This window comes from Abramis brama (genome assembly GCF_963993115.1).
Source record: "Abramis brama genome assembly, chromosome: 5".
NCBI lineage: Eukaryota > Metazoa > Chordata > Actinopteri > Cypriniformes > Leuciscidae > Abramis > Abramis brama.
In genome coordinates, this window is record NC_139967.1 from 13,154,106 (window position 1) to 13,167,852 (window position 13,747).

Below are 13,747 nucleotides of genomic sequence, written 5' to 3' on the forward strand. Positions count from 1 at the left end.
GGAAGGAAGGAAGGAAGGAAGGAAGGAAAGGTGTCAGTACCCTTGAGCAAGAGACTAGGTTGCTTCAGGGGGACTGTCCTCTTGATAAAAGTGTCTTCTAAATGACAGGCACGTATGCACAGATGTCTTTGTGTGTATGTGCCAAAACAAATTACATTCAGGTGTGCGATAAAGCTTTGATCCTCAGGAGTGATTGATTTTGCTTTGAATACGGTGATTCTGAACCCAGAAAGACAAATTTCTCTTGATTCAGAGTCTCTGCTTTCTGTATGGTTTCTTCTGAGAAGTTTGAGCCTTTTGTTTTGGATCAGGGCGGTTATGTCGAGACTATTTCAAAGCTCATGCTATGAATATAACATCAATATGGACAAAGATCTAACAATCTTCTAATAAATTATGCAGAGCATTTTTTGGCAAGTCCTGTGTTCCAGCAGCATAGCCAATGGCTGACTTTCAACGGAAGACAGACAGTATTTTTGTATCTGTTTGTCTGCGTGAGTTTGTGTCTGTCTGTCTGTCTGTCTGTCAGTGTGTGTGTGTGTGTGTGTGTGTGTGTGTGTGTGTGTGTGTGTGTGTGTGTGTGTGTGTGTGTGTGTGTGTGTGTGTGTGTGTGTGTGTGTGTGTGTGTGTGTGTGTGTGTGTGTGTGTGTGTGTGTGTGTGTGTGTGTGTGTGTGTGTGTGTGTGTGACCGTATGGGGGTGTGTTTGTGTGATTCGGAGGTGTTGTGTCTCTAAGCCGTCGTTAGGGGATTGCTCTGGAAGTAATAAGACTTTTCCATTTGCTTAGGCAAATGAAAGCACGGTTGAAAGGTGAAATCAGTCTTGGCAGAGTGTAAGTGCAGTTGTGCTGACTGCTGTCAGAGGCTGTGGCAGAACGAACTTCAACAAAATCCAGAACCCCTTTAGTTTTATAGACATTTTATTCATGACCTCAGAGTGTAATTTACTGATAGAGGTTTGCGATCACAGCAGCCCCGAGGACACCCTATGCCGTCTGTACTGTCACTGCATGCAAAGGGCCTCACTAAAGCTTTTCTCTTATAGTTCCTGATCTCTTCTCTCCAATTTACCCTCCCATCTCTCTGTCTTTCTCTTTCACTGTCTGACTCTCCATTGCTCTCTTTTTTCTCTCTCCCTCTCTTAACTGGTTGGTGTGTTTGCAGGTCTCTGCCCCGAGGCAGCTGTTCACATCAGATTATGGTAGAACAGAAGTGATAATCTGCTCAGATCTTTGGGGACAGGACACATCAGGACCAACTGGACCCATTAATAAGCTCTTCAGCTGATGGATGCATTATGATGCATAACATAATGATTAAATGACATGCACAAGGACATATGCTGAAATTGTATCCTAACTATCAGGATGGTAGTGCCCGGTAGGTACATCAGCTCTTTTGCGCTGCCAATTTGATGCCTTTTGTGCTGCTTAACCACTAAACGTGTTTCAGTCTGCACGCATTACAAAAATGCTCTCATTTCTAACTTGAAAGTGCACTCTGTGGATTAGGCAAAAAGAAAGAGGTTGTCACAGAGAATTAGCCTTCAAAACAAACTAACACAGTTCTTGTTCCACCTGACTTGCTGGTTTATTTATGCTGATGATTGACAGCTGTCATTTTGTATCAGTAATAGAGAGAGAGCAAGGGCTTTTGAAGATAGCGTCTGCAGGGTCGGTCCTCCCTATACGCAAAGATTATTTAAGTAGCAAAGTCATGTGGAAATGTCTTAATGTCTTAAATGTTCAGTGTATAAGAAATAAACACATTCCTGTTCAGTCATGCAAGCTGTCCTGTGAGTCCTGTCAAGTGCTTTAAAAACAAGTCTAAAGTTAGTATATTTAAAGAATTATTTATGTATTTTTATATGTTTAATTAAGCCTTCTTGCGTAATCTATCATGCTTTAGTTTTGATAGTAATGATTTCAGCTGGTTTATAGTTTTTCTGACAGCTAGATGGTGTCAGAGCGATGCTCTCAAATAACATTTATTTAGCTGTCAACGAAAATTTTACACGACAATTGTGTACCAAAAAGCAGAACGGCCAGTGTGAAACAGAACACGTAGTGCATCCATGTTTGTCATCTGTTGTAAACTTAAATCCATCTCTGCACTTTTGCTCATAAGAACAACAAACAATATGCGTTACTCTACACTGCACAAAACTCAACATTTGAACAGTCAATAGCAAATACTTTAACAAATAATAAACCATACTTACAGGCTCTGATTCAGAAGCGCCAGATTGCACTAGCGAAGTTGGAATTGCCCCATTTTTTAGAAATAGCCTTTGTGGACAGCCGGTCTTGTACTGTCCCAGGTTCAGGAAACTATCCTCCGTAAAATGTGCTGCACACACACAAACATTTGGGTTGTACTGTTCTGGAACAGTGTTGTAAATAAATCTTAACCACTGATTCCTAATTGCGTCCACTTTCGGAAGGCCAAATGAAGTACTTTTGCTTTCGCATAGAAACACCCAGCGTCTCACGACATGACGGCGACATCACTACTACAATAACCGAAGCCACGCCTTCTTTCTTTGCGTCTGCATTTGGGCGGCATTAATGCAAATATTTCCACCTAGTGACGTAGGTATGTGAAGGAGAAATCGATCGAGGCGTTTTAGCTAGGTCTGGATCTGCCTTCTCTTTTAGATAGAATAAATCCTTTTGTGGGAGACTTTGTAACTTTGCAGATCTTATGCATGCACAAATAGCTACGTGAAAATGCATCATATGACCCCTTTAAGGACGTTTTCCTGGAAAACAAGAAAAAAAATGTTTGTGTGTTGACAGTTCATCAGCCTAAACCTCAACAGTAAGACAATGTTTAGTGTACATGTCACTGTATATATGCAGTATAAGCACTGAAACATTACTATTCATGAGAACTACATACAGAATGTACTGCACCACATACAAAGACACACACACACAATTCTAGACTGTAAGACAGCGTTTGCTGGTCACAGCATATTAGCGATTCAAGCTTTCAGACATTACAGTATATGACAACTACAGACAGAGCCGCACACACATACACATACTGTAACATTTCGATGAGCTTCATAATATATCCTGACACTTCCCAACAGCAAACCTCTTATCATCTAAAGGTCAATGCGAATCTTCCTACAGTTGTTTAGATTTGGAGTGTTGCTGCGATATCTTCCGACCTGCTTTTTTATTCTTGCCAAAGGGTCCGTCAGAATCATCACAGACGCATTCTTCCTGGTTTTTTTTTTTCTTTTCTTTTTTTCGCTGCGTTGTCATGGTGATATGATTATTGCCTACCAACAGGAGAGGAAAAGGATGTCGTGTTCTCTCTCTGTACAGTTTGAGCTGTGGGAGAGTCTCCAATTATATCTCGCTGTCGAAATGGTCAGGTGGCTCAAAGTGGAATGCATTTAATTATTTTCATGATTTACTGCATTATGTCAAGGATGTTTCCATTTGTAATTCTCCATTCAGATGGAAAGGATCCAGAATAAGGCTAAAGCTCATGCGTTCAGTCTTTTGGGTGGAGTGTGCCGCATACAGGAAGAGTGACACATGTACAATGCAACGACCCCGCCTGCTGTCTCCCTTCTCTCTCTCGCTCTCAAATTCAGTCACCTTTCCCCAACCCCTCATTTGTTATCCTGCTTTTCATTTTTTATTGTCCCCCTTTTACCTCCGCTCCTCCTGTCTTTGGCCCCAGTTGCCCCCGGCAACAGCAGCAGCGGGGTGAATTGGGGGGCTCGACCCCTCCCTTCACACTCGGGTGTGCGTCGCACAGTTATACTGTGAACGCCCCACACACACAGAGTTCAGGTATATAGAGGCTCATTCATCAAGGTGTCAGTGGTGTTTCTGTGGTAAATTAGCCATGTCTCCTCTCTACTCTGGATTCCCTCTTATAAACCAGCCTTCAGGGAAACCATCCCTCTCTGCCTCAACCTCTCTCGTTCATTCTCTCCCTCGGACGGGGGGGGGGGGGGGGGGGGGGGGGATGTGGGAGGGGGTCGCTGAGAGAAAGGGGAACAGAGATTATTGGGTTTGTACTTAGTTTTCCTCACTTGATCGGACACATTGATGCTGTGTTGTGGCTTTCTGTTCTCGGAGTCGTTCAGCCAGACCTCAGTACAAAAGCCACAACCTGCTTCAAATTTCAGAGCTGTTTACAAGCTGTTTACATCCTTAACCCTCTAATTAAATTCACTTGAGTATGGCCTCATAAGGGGAAAGAGTAGCATCACATCAGTGGTGTTGTTTTCTTTCAAAAAAAATTACCAGATATTAGACAAAATCCTCTTAAACTTTAACACATAACGTGCCCCACATTATTTGCTACGGACATTCTAAGTACTTAAAAAAAAACAAAAAAAAAAAACAAACAATGCCCTTGCAACCATCCACAAAACCCCAGTCTCATGACGGTGCGTTTTTTTAACTTTAAATAGTTAAAATACAAATAACATGTTTTATGAAAATATTGGGCACTCAAATGTATGACCTGTTTTTCAGAGTTCAAGACAGCTCATCTGTTTCTGAAGAAAAACCCTGAGTTTGCAGGTATGAATTGATTCTACAAGAAACTCTTAAGACATTTGTAAGTTAATGAGACCTGTGAGTGTGTGTTTAAGCAGCTTTAATTCCCAGTGGGAAAATCCATCAGCCGAGGGAGAAAGCCAACAGCAGCAAACACAGCCAGACCTCTCTGAAACTCTTGAAATAGACATGAATGACAATGAAATGTCCTTTAGTGCAGACGGCACATTTTGGTAAAGTTTTGAATGAAATTCTCTGATTTTCTATAATGGTTTTCGGTGCATCAGCTTTGTTTATTTTAAGCATCCAATTAAAATATTGTACATATAAGGAGAGTGGGGTAAGATGCACCACTTAAGTTGTTGAGTAATAAGAGGATGCCTCTAATCAATAAATGAAATTATTAGGCATGAGGTGTGAAAAATACAGAGAAATTGTACTTAAGATAGTGTATGGGTTTTATGTCAATGGGTTTGGGTTAATCTTTTTATTTACAAGGCAAAGTTTCTAGCTTAAAACTAAACACTTGTAGAAACGCCTCATCATTCACCAAAACCTAGACTTTGACTTAAAGCAATGTGTTTAATTATCATCCCTTAAGAATTCATTTTATTATCAATTACAAAAAAAAGAAAAGAAAAGCAGCTACTAATGAATTTAAAGCATAAAAATTTCAGGAAGCCAGTTTCAGGATATTGGTTTCATTCAAAGGTGGTTGTCCTAAAGCCCTATGCAGTCAGGACAAATTGTGTTTAAAGAGTCTTCTTTATTAAGTTTGTACACCAAAGTTACTTAAATGAGAAAATCCCCCTGTTTCTGATTGATTTCACCTCTCTAATTCTAATCTAAAAACTTTTACTTTTAAATCTATGAGTGGATATATACCGAAATCTTTCAGTGAATTTTGTTTCTCACAGTCTGAGAGCCCTTTAGGTGCTTTTTTGTCAATTTCAAGTGGGTTTGCATGTGTCTTCGCTGAAGAGAGGCTTGAGTCTGGCCACTCTGCCATAAAGGTCAGATCACTGGAGTGTTACAGTGATGTTTGTCCTTCTGAAAAATCTTCATACACTTATATGATCATGGAGCTCGACCAGAGTGACCATCAGCTTCTTGGTCACCACTCTAACCAAGGCCCTTCTCCATCAATTGCTCAGTCTGGCCAGGAGGCCAGCTTTTGGAAGAGTCCTGGTTGTTCCAAACTTCTTCCATTAAGGATTATGGAGGTTACATGCTTCTGTGAACCTTCAATACAGCAGAATTTGTTTGTAGTCTTCCCCAGATCTGTGTCTTGATACAATCTTGTCTCTGATCTCTACAGGCAGTTCCTTTGACCATATGGCTTGGCTTGTGCTCTGATATGCATTATTGAGAGGTGTGTGCCTTTCTAAATCATACCCATGGCTGGACTGGCCATTGGGCATACCGGGCATTTTCCCGGTGGGCCGACGTGCTTTTCGGGCCGATACATCTCATACTCATATACATTTTTTTTTTTTTTTTTTTTTTACGGCCCATAAAATTTGTACATCGGCGGCCCATTCGTTTGGTTTTGTTTTGCTTAATTGGCGGCGCTGGGTTTGTGCCGGTGTAATGCATTGGTCCAAAAAAGTCAGTGTTAGTTTTTTTTTTTTCTGACAGACCAGCACATGAAACACGTAGATCAGCGGCCCATTGGTTCTTTTCTTGATTGACACTGGGCTGGCCAGTAAAAAATAGAACCAGGCCCTTAAAGCAGACACTTTATGTGTCAAAATATATGTTTTCTGACCTTCATCAGCTCCTTCATCAGCTCCAGTGGCAGATGATGATAGTGAGGAGGATCAGGAGAGAGATGAGAAAGTGTAGAGTCCGCGGTAAGCAGAACTACTTTCAAAACACTTAGGCTAAGTCATGAGTGTAGGCGCATTATTTCCACATCTGCATAGTTGACGATTACCGCAATTCACTAGAAATTTAATGAGAGGCGTTTGTAAACCATGTTTTCCGCCAAAATAAAAGCTTGATGCAGTTTGCGTCAAAATAAAAGATCATGTGCTTATCTCTTTCAAGCATATAAATTGGTACAAAACTAATTATGAAAGTTTCCTTTATTTTTTTGTGCATTTGTTTTACAAAATATGGCAATTACTGTCATTGGATTAATATTATAACTATTATTATGTAGTAGGTGTAATGTAAATAGACACTGTAACTAAAAGAGGTTTGAATTTTTCTTTGTTTAATTTGCACACTGAATATGGGTTGGAGCTTTTAATTTTGAACTCTCAAAGTGCACCAGATTGATGAATTTAACATTAAAATGCACAATATTTTCTCACGGGGGGGCATGCCCCCGAACCACCCTAGAAGGACCGAGGTCCACCCACCACAGTTTTACCAAACATCCTGTAAGAAACACTTGTATTGCTATGCCAATGCAGATTATAGCTTGTTTTAGGATTCACCACTGTGAAGTATAGTTCAACTGTATTAATAAATGTCAAATTTTTACTTATTTCATCCGTTAACTCTCACTCGTTCCTATACTCACTCATTACATGGCATTAGTGGTTTTAATGAATAGGAGTTGGTATGCATATAATTAAGGGCGTGCAAAGATGGGTGGTGTTTATGATCATAGTGGGCCGGTCTGGGCCAAAATGCCCGGGCCGATTTTTTGTCCCAGTCCAGCCCTGATCATACCCATCTATCTATCTATAAATTACAGAAACGTCTGTCTGTCTGTCAGTCTGTGTGTCTGTCTGTTATCGAACCGTTAGTCCGATGGATTTCAAACTTGACAGGTGTCTTGCTACGGGGAGTAAGTGCCGTGCCAAGTTTGACGTTGTTTGGATTAGAAATGCAAAAGATATCGGTAAATATATCGGTAAAAGAAGCACTTAGAAGGTTGTGGTTTAAAAATAAACATTCTGACATAAACACTCTGTCAGCTACACTGTTTACTTCTGAATATTATATTTTATTCACGGCCATCATTTGTAGTAACCTATTCAACAACTGTGTGCTCAAGCGTAGCATTTTTTCGGAGTTCACTGTGTAGCCTGCTCCCTGAATCGTCAAGTTCACTGTGTAGCCTGCTCCCTGAATCGTCGAGTTCACTGTGTAGCCTGCTCCCTGAATCGTCGAGTTCACTGTGTAGCCTGCTCCCTGAATCGTCGAGTTCACTGTGTAGCCTGCTCCCTGAATCGTCGCGCTTATTCATTTGTGGATGTTAACTGAATCTGTAAGTCACCAGACCAAGTCGCTGTTTACTTCTGTATATTATATCTATCTATAAATTACGGGAACGTCTTTCTGTGTGTGTGTGTGTGTGTGTGTGTGTGTGTGTGTGTGTGTGTGTGTGTGTGTGTGTGTGTGTGTGTTATTCGCATATCTCTCGAACCGTTAGTCCGATGGATTTCAAACTTGACAGGTGTCTTGCTACGGGCATGAGTAAGTGGAGTGCCAGTTGTTTGGCAGAATAAGCCTTGTTTAAACGTTGTTTGGATTAGAAATGCAAAAGATATTGTTAAATATATATCGGTAAAAGAAGCACACACTGGCTTTTGCCGCTCTTGCCACTGGCCACTCCCCCTCTCACACTGCACACTGAGTGAGCACAGCCCAGGACCAGAGACAGAGAGGGTCGAAGAAAGCAGCGGAGCTTAAGTAGTGTTTTCTCGGAGTTCACTGTGTAGCCTGCTCCCTGAATCGTGTAGTTCAATTTTCCACATTTATTGTATGTCATTATGTCAGTATCAGTATTTGCTTTCTACCATGCACAAATAAAAATGTCACTGAACTTTTGCTGTGTAATTGTAACAATGAGCACTCAAATACACCAAACCAACAATTACTAAAAACACACACAAAAACGTATTTTGCACGGGCACTTTGCACTGCTCCCTGAATCAACGCGCTTATTCATTTGTGGATGTTAACTGAATCTGTAAGTCAGCTACACTGTTTACTTCTGAATATTATATTTCATTCTGGTGCGCTTAACGTTATCGCTACTGTGTAATAGTAGCCTATGCTATTCACCAACTAAACATATCCTATTCAATGCGTTCACAGTTTCTTTCATGGGCATCATTTGTAGTAGCCTATTCACAAACTGTTTGCTCAAGCATAGCGTTTTCTCGGAGTTCACTGTGTGCTTTCTACCATGCACAAATAAAAATGTCACTGAACTTTTGCTGTGTAATTGTAACAATGAGCACTCAAACACACCAACCAACAATTACTAAAAACACACACAAAACTGATTTTGCACGGGCATTTTGCACTAGTTCAATTAAACTTGCCACAGGTTAATGCCACTCGAAGTGTAGTAACATCTAAAAAAGAAAATTGAAATGCTCCTGAGCTAGATTTCAAGTGTCCCAGAAAAGGGTATGAATACTTATGCAATGTAATTATTATTATTATTATTATTATTATTTTTAATAAATTTGTTTATAAAGTTATCAAAAATATATATTTTTTTCTTTTACATTGTTGTATGGCGTGTAGATCAATGTGAAAAAAGTAGTTACATAAGGCAGCAACATAAAATGTAAAAAAATGAAGGTGTGTGTGTGTGCCTTAAAAAGAATGGAATACGAGAAAGAGTAATCAGTTTCAATTGTATTCAAGTATTATTACTAAAAGACTACTTAAAAATGCAGTGCAATGGCACCACTTTCCCCAAATTTGTGGTAAACAACTTTTAGGGACTGTTCACCCAAAATGAAAATCTGTCATTTACTCACCCCTGTGAAACATAAAATAATATATTTTGACAAAATGTCTGTTTTTTGTGTTTTTTTTGTCCTTACAATGTAAGATAATTGTATCCAAAACTGTTTACCAATTATCTACAAATATCTTCTTTTATATTTCACAGGAGAAAGAATGATGAATAATCTTATAATCTTATAATTTGGAGATGGGAAGACGGCAAGGTTTTTCTTGCTGCCTGTAATGATGAGGCTGAAAGGATACGAGACCTGAAAGGGTTAGTTCACCCAAAAATGAAAATTCTGTCAGTAATTACTCACCCTACAAGACTTTCGTTCATCTTCAGAACACAAATTAAGATGTTTTTGATGAAATCTGAGAGCTGGCTCACTCCTTTTTGTGCGCTAGAATACTTTTTACGAGAATACTTTTTGTGCGCTAAAAAAAAACTAAATAATGACTTTATTCAACTATTAATTTTCCTCTGTGTGGGCCTCTGATTGAGTTCACATAGTGTAACAGCGCTGTTTTTTTAGCGGACAAAATGTATTCTCATCGCATGATAAACTTAAGGTTGAGCCACTGTAGTCACCTGGACTATTTTATCGATGTCTTTATTAACTTTTCTGGGCTGGCAGATGAAATTACATAAGAGCCTAAGGAGTAAGCCACATAAGGAGTAAGCCACATAAGGAGTGAGCCAGCTCTCAGATTTCATCAAAAATATCTTAATTTGTGTTCCGAAGATGAACGAAAGTCTTACGGGGTTGGAACAACATGAGGGTGAGTAATTACTGACAGAATTTTCATTTTTGGGTGAACTAATCCTTGAAGCTCAGTGCCCCCCTCCCTCACCCCTGGATAAATCGTACTGTTTGGGTGGATGAAAAAAGTGATTTTTACCAGAGTCAGAAGGACGAAATGTGCCACAGGTGGGTGCATGGCAATAACTCAACAGTTGCTGATTACAATTTCTTCACATTCTTCTCAGTTTGAGCTTCAGAGGCGTTCAATTGTTTATCCAGCCAGCCGTGATGAAGATCCCCTGCCAGGCTTAAAATTACAAATTTACTGTCACTCACAGTTTCAGTCCTCACAGACAATTTTTCACATGTATTTACAAAATATACATAATAGCCGAAAAAGGCATTAAGTTCTTAATGCAGACACAACCTACAAAAACACCAAGTAATCAACACTTTTTTTTCAATGTACATTATCATGATAGATAGATAGATAGATAGATAGATAGATAGATAGATAGATAGATAGATAGATAGATAGATAGATAGATAGATAGATAGATCTCTTGTCCTCTTTTGTTGTTTCATGATCTCAGAAATGGCTGGCTGTTCTTTTGTTTCAGTGTCATATCTGCACTCGCTTCTACTTAATATTTGAATGTTTTGGACCATGTGGACGGACAGCACATTTTATTTATGAGGAGCATTTATAGTGGCAACCTATAAGAAGATGGACTTTTAATGTCTGCACAATGGGTTCAAATGGCGAAGATTTTGTTTGTATTCAGCGCATGTGACAGCATGAAAATGGAAAAACTAAGCATCAGTGAGTAAGGCTATTCACCCCCGCTGAAAGAACATGCAGATTTCATTCTGTGTGTGTGTGTCTGTGTCTTTGTGTCTTTGTGTGTGTGTGTGTGTGTGTGTGTGTGTGTGTGTGTGTGTGTGTGTGTGAGTGTGTGAGTGTGTGAGTGTGTGTGTGAGTGTGTGAGTGAGAGAGTGAGAGAGTGAGAGAGAGGGAGAGAGAGAGAGAGAGAGAGAGAGAGAGATTTGAGTAAATGTATGGGTGTTTATTAGGCTGTATATTACTGTTTGTGGTTTTCATGTATGTCCATGCATCTGCATGTCATTGTGTGTGTGTGTGTGTGTGTGTGTGTGTGTGTGTGTGTGTGTGTGTGTGTGTGTGTGTGTGTGTGCACTATTTTCCCCAGCATGCAAGGTGTATAGCTCTCCCAGAGGACAGATCTTAGAGAGAGCGAGCAAGTAAGAACCAGGCTTAGTGGAGATCCAGGGGAGAGAGGGGGATTTCTGACAACTCAAGCCCAGTGGGGAGTGAGGGAGCTGGGCTAAAAGAGCAGAAAGAGGGAGGGTGGGAGTCTGGATCTCAGCTTTACTGATGTACAGACCAGCAGTGCAGAGATGGATGTGAGATAGGAAAGAAAGAGAAATAAAAAGGGGCGATGAGACAGAGGCGAGGGAGTGAGGAATAGACTATCACTTTCTTGATGCTGCTTTTTTTTAAGGCTTTCTCTCACACATAGCTGTCTGCTCTAACACCATATTCAACATATGCAGAGAGAGACAGAGAGAGAGAAGAATATGGAAGGTAGATGTTTTAAGCAGCATTTATGAAAAGCTAATTCACTGTAATTGCAGGGCAGAATTAAAGACCTGAGCAAAATGAAGGGATTACAAGCACGCACACACACATTTGCACACACAATTGCTTAGGTGTTTAAGGACATATCATTGTCTTTAATCTATTGATTGAAAAGCAAATTATAATTTCTACAGTCTAACCCAAACCTTAACCCGATCCTAAAAGAAACATTTTGCTTCTTAAGACAAAAAAAACAAAAAAAAACATTATTTTATTTATTAATTGTTTTTCCAAATGATTTTGTAGCTGTTAACCTCACTCCAGTGTTTTTTATTTTATTTTAGTTTTCTTTAAATATTTTGAATTATATTTTATTTTTGTATTTTGTTTTCATTTTAATTTGTTCAATTTATCTGTTTATGTCTATATAGTTTTTATTAATTGTTAATTTTTATCTCATTTAAAGTAAAAAAAAATTTTTTTATGGTTTCAGTTTTAATTAACTATAAAAAACCTGCCTCACTCACGTATTTGTATAATATTGTGGGGACTTTTAAAGGGCTTTTATTGTTTTTATGAGTAATGATAAAGTATTTTCTGTCCCCTGACTCTCAAAGAAACCTTTCTGCATCTTTCAATTTGGATTATTAGTTAGCATGCTTAAGTGTTTTTCTCTCTGGGACCGTTGGCTGATGAAGGCATGACAGAGAAGGAAATGAATGAAGAACATGTGAACATGTTTAAACACTCATTAGCTTCTATTGAGTCAGTGTTGCATCACACAATCAAACTTTTCTGCCGCTGGCTGGCTCTGTGTGTGTGTGTGTGTGTGTGTGTGTGTGTGTGTAAGAGTGAGTGAGCAAATATCCACCTTGTTCTCACACACACAGACCAGCAAGTCAAAAGAGGGGGGTGAGAAATTGACTAATATAAAAGGCCAGGGTTTTTTTGCATTTATTATTGATCCAACTTAAAGAAATGTAGAAACAAGAAGCAAGTATTAAATGTCAGGGATACTGAAAAAAAGAATGCTGAATCTCTTGCAGAGCTCTTTTACTTCTTTCTTTCAAGGTCTAGTGTGCAAGTCCAATATGTTAAGACTATAAGCAAAACTAAACAACTTAATATTGTGTTTAGTGTCGTGTATGTGTGTGTGTGTGTCTGTCTGTGTCTGTGTGTGTGTGTGTGTGTGTGTGTTATTTTACATTATACATTTAAGAGTGAAGAAAGAAAAGTCTAATTTATCTCTTCCATTTTAACTTTTTCTCAGTGAGAAATTAGATCCATTCCTTATCCTGAACAAATGAAGTCAGTGCAATTCTCAGACATATTTGATGATGCTTACTGAACTCAGAATGAACTCCATTTGATGATGTTTATGACTGAAAACTGACTCACAGCTACAAACACAGATAATTTTTATCACTTTTTTTAGCAGCACTAATGAGCAAAAGAGACATTGTCGGTTTAAAAAAAAATCGTTTTTGGTTTTCTTTTCTTTATTTATTTATTTAATGTGTCATTGTGCATAAGCTGAAATATTGCTGAGGATGTAGTTATTTGAATAACTTTTTATTTATACAAGATGTGACTAATGTGTTCAAATAAAACTGTACTGGACCATGTTTGGGAAGTTAGGCTATCTAAAATACAGACACAAAATTTTAAACATACCCGTTCAGGCTGAACCTGTGCAACGCTCCGCTAATTGACGACTCCTAGGTTTTGTACAGCGAATGTCCTGATGTATTATGCAGGGCTGTGATTTCATCAAAATCAATCGGAGGGTATAAAAATGATTGACGGGCTGGAGTCTCTTTAAAGTAAATCAGTTAGCTCAGCGGCCATCGTGACAACACCCCCCAGGCAGCTATTTTTTATCTAGACAATAGGCATGCAGGTTCAGATCTAATTCAATGGGGGAAAACAGAAATCTCTGCAAGTGTTTGTCAAGATTACTTTTCAATAACATCTCAAGGCAACAATCATAAATCAAACATTTTGCTGCTTTAGCGTATTCTGCGTATTCTGGAATCAAAGGCGTTGCATTTCTCCTATTCATTTTGCCACGAGTGGTCTGTCTTTTCTTCGTATTACTGTCTTGTGAATCCCACAGGGCCCTGGCATTCTAGTCAAGTCACATGAGAGTTCAGCTCTGGGCTTTGCTGTGACC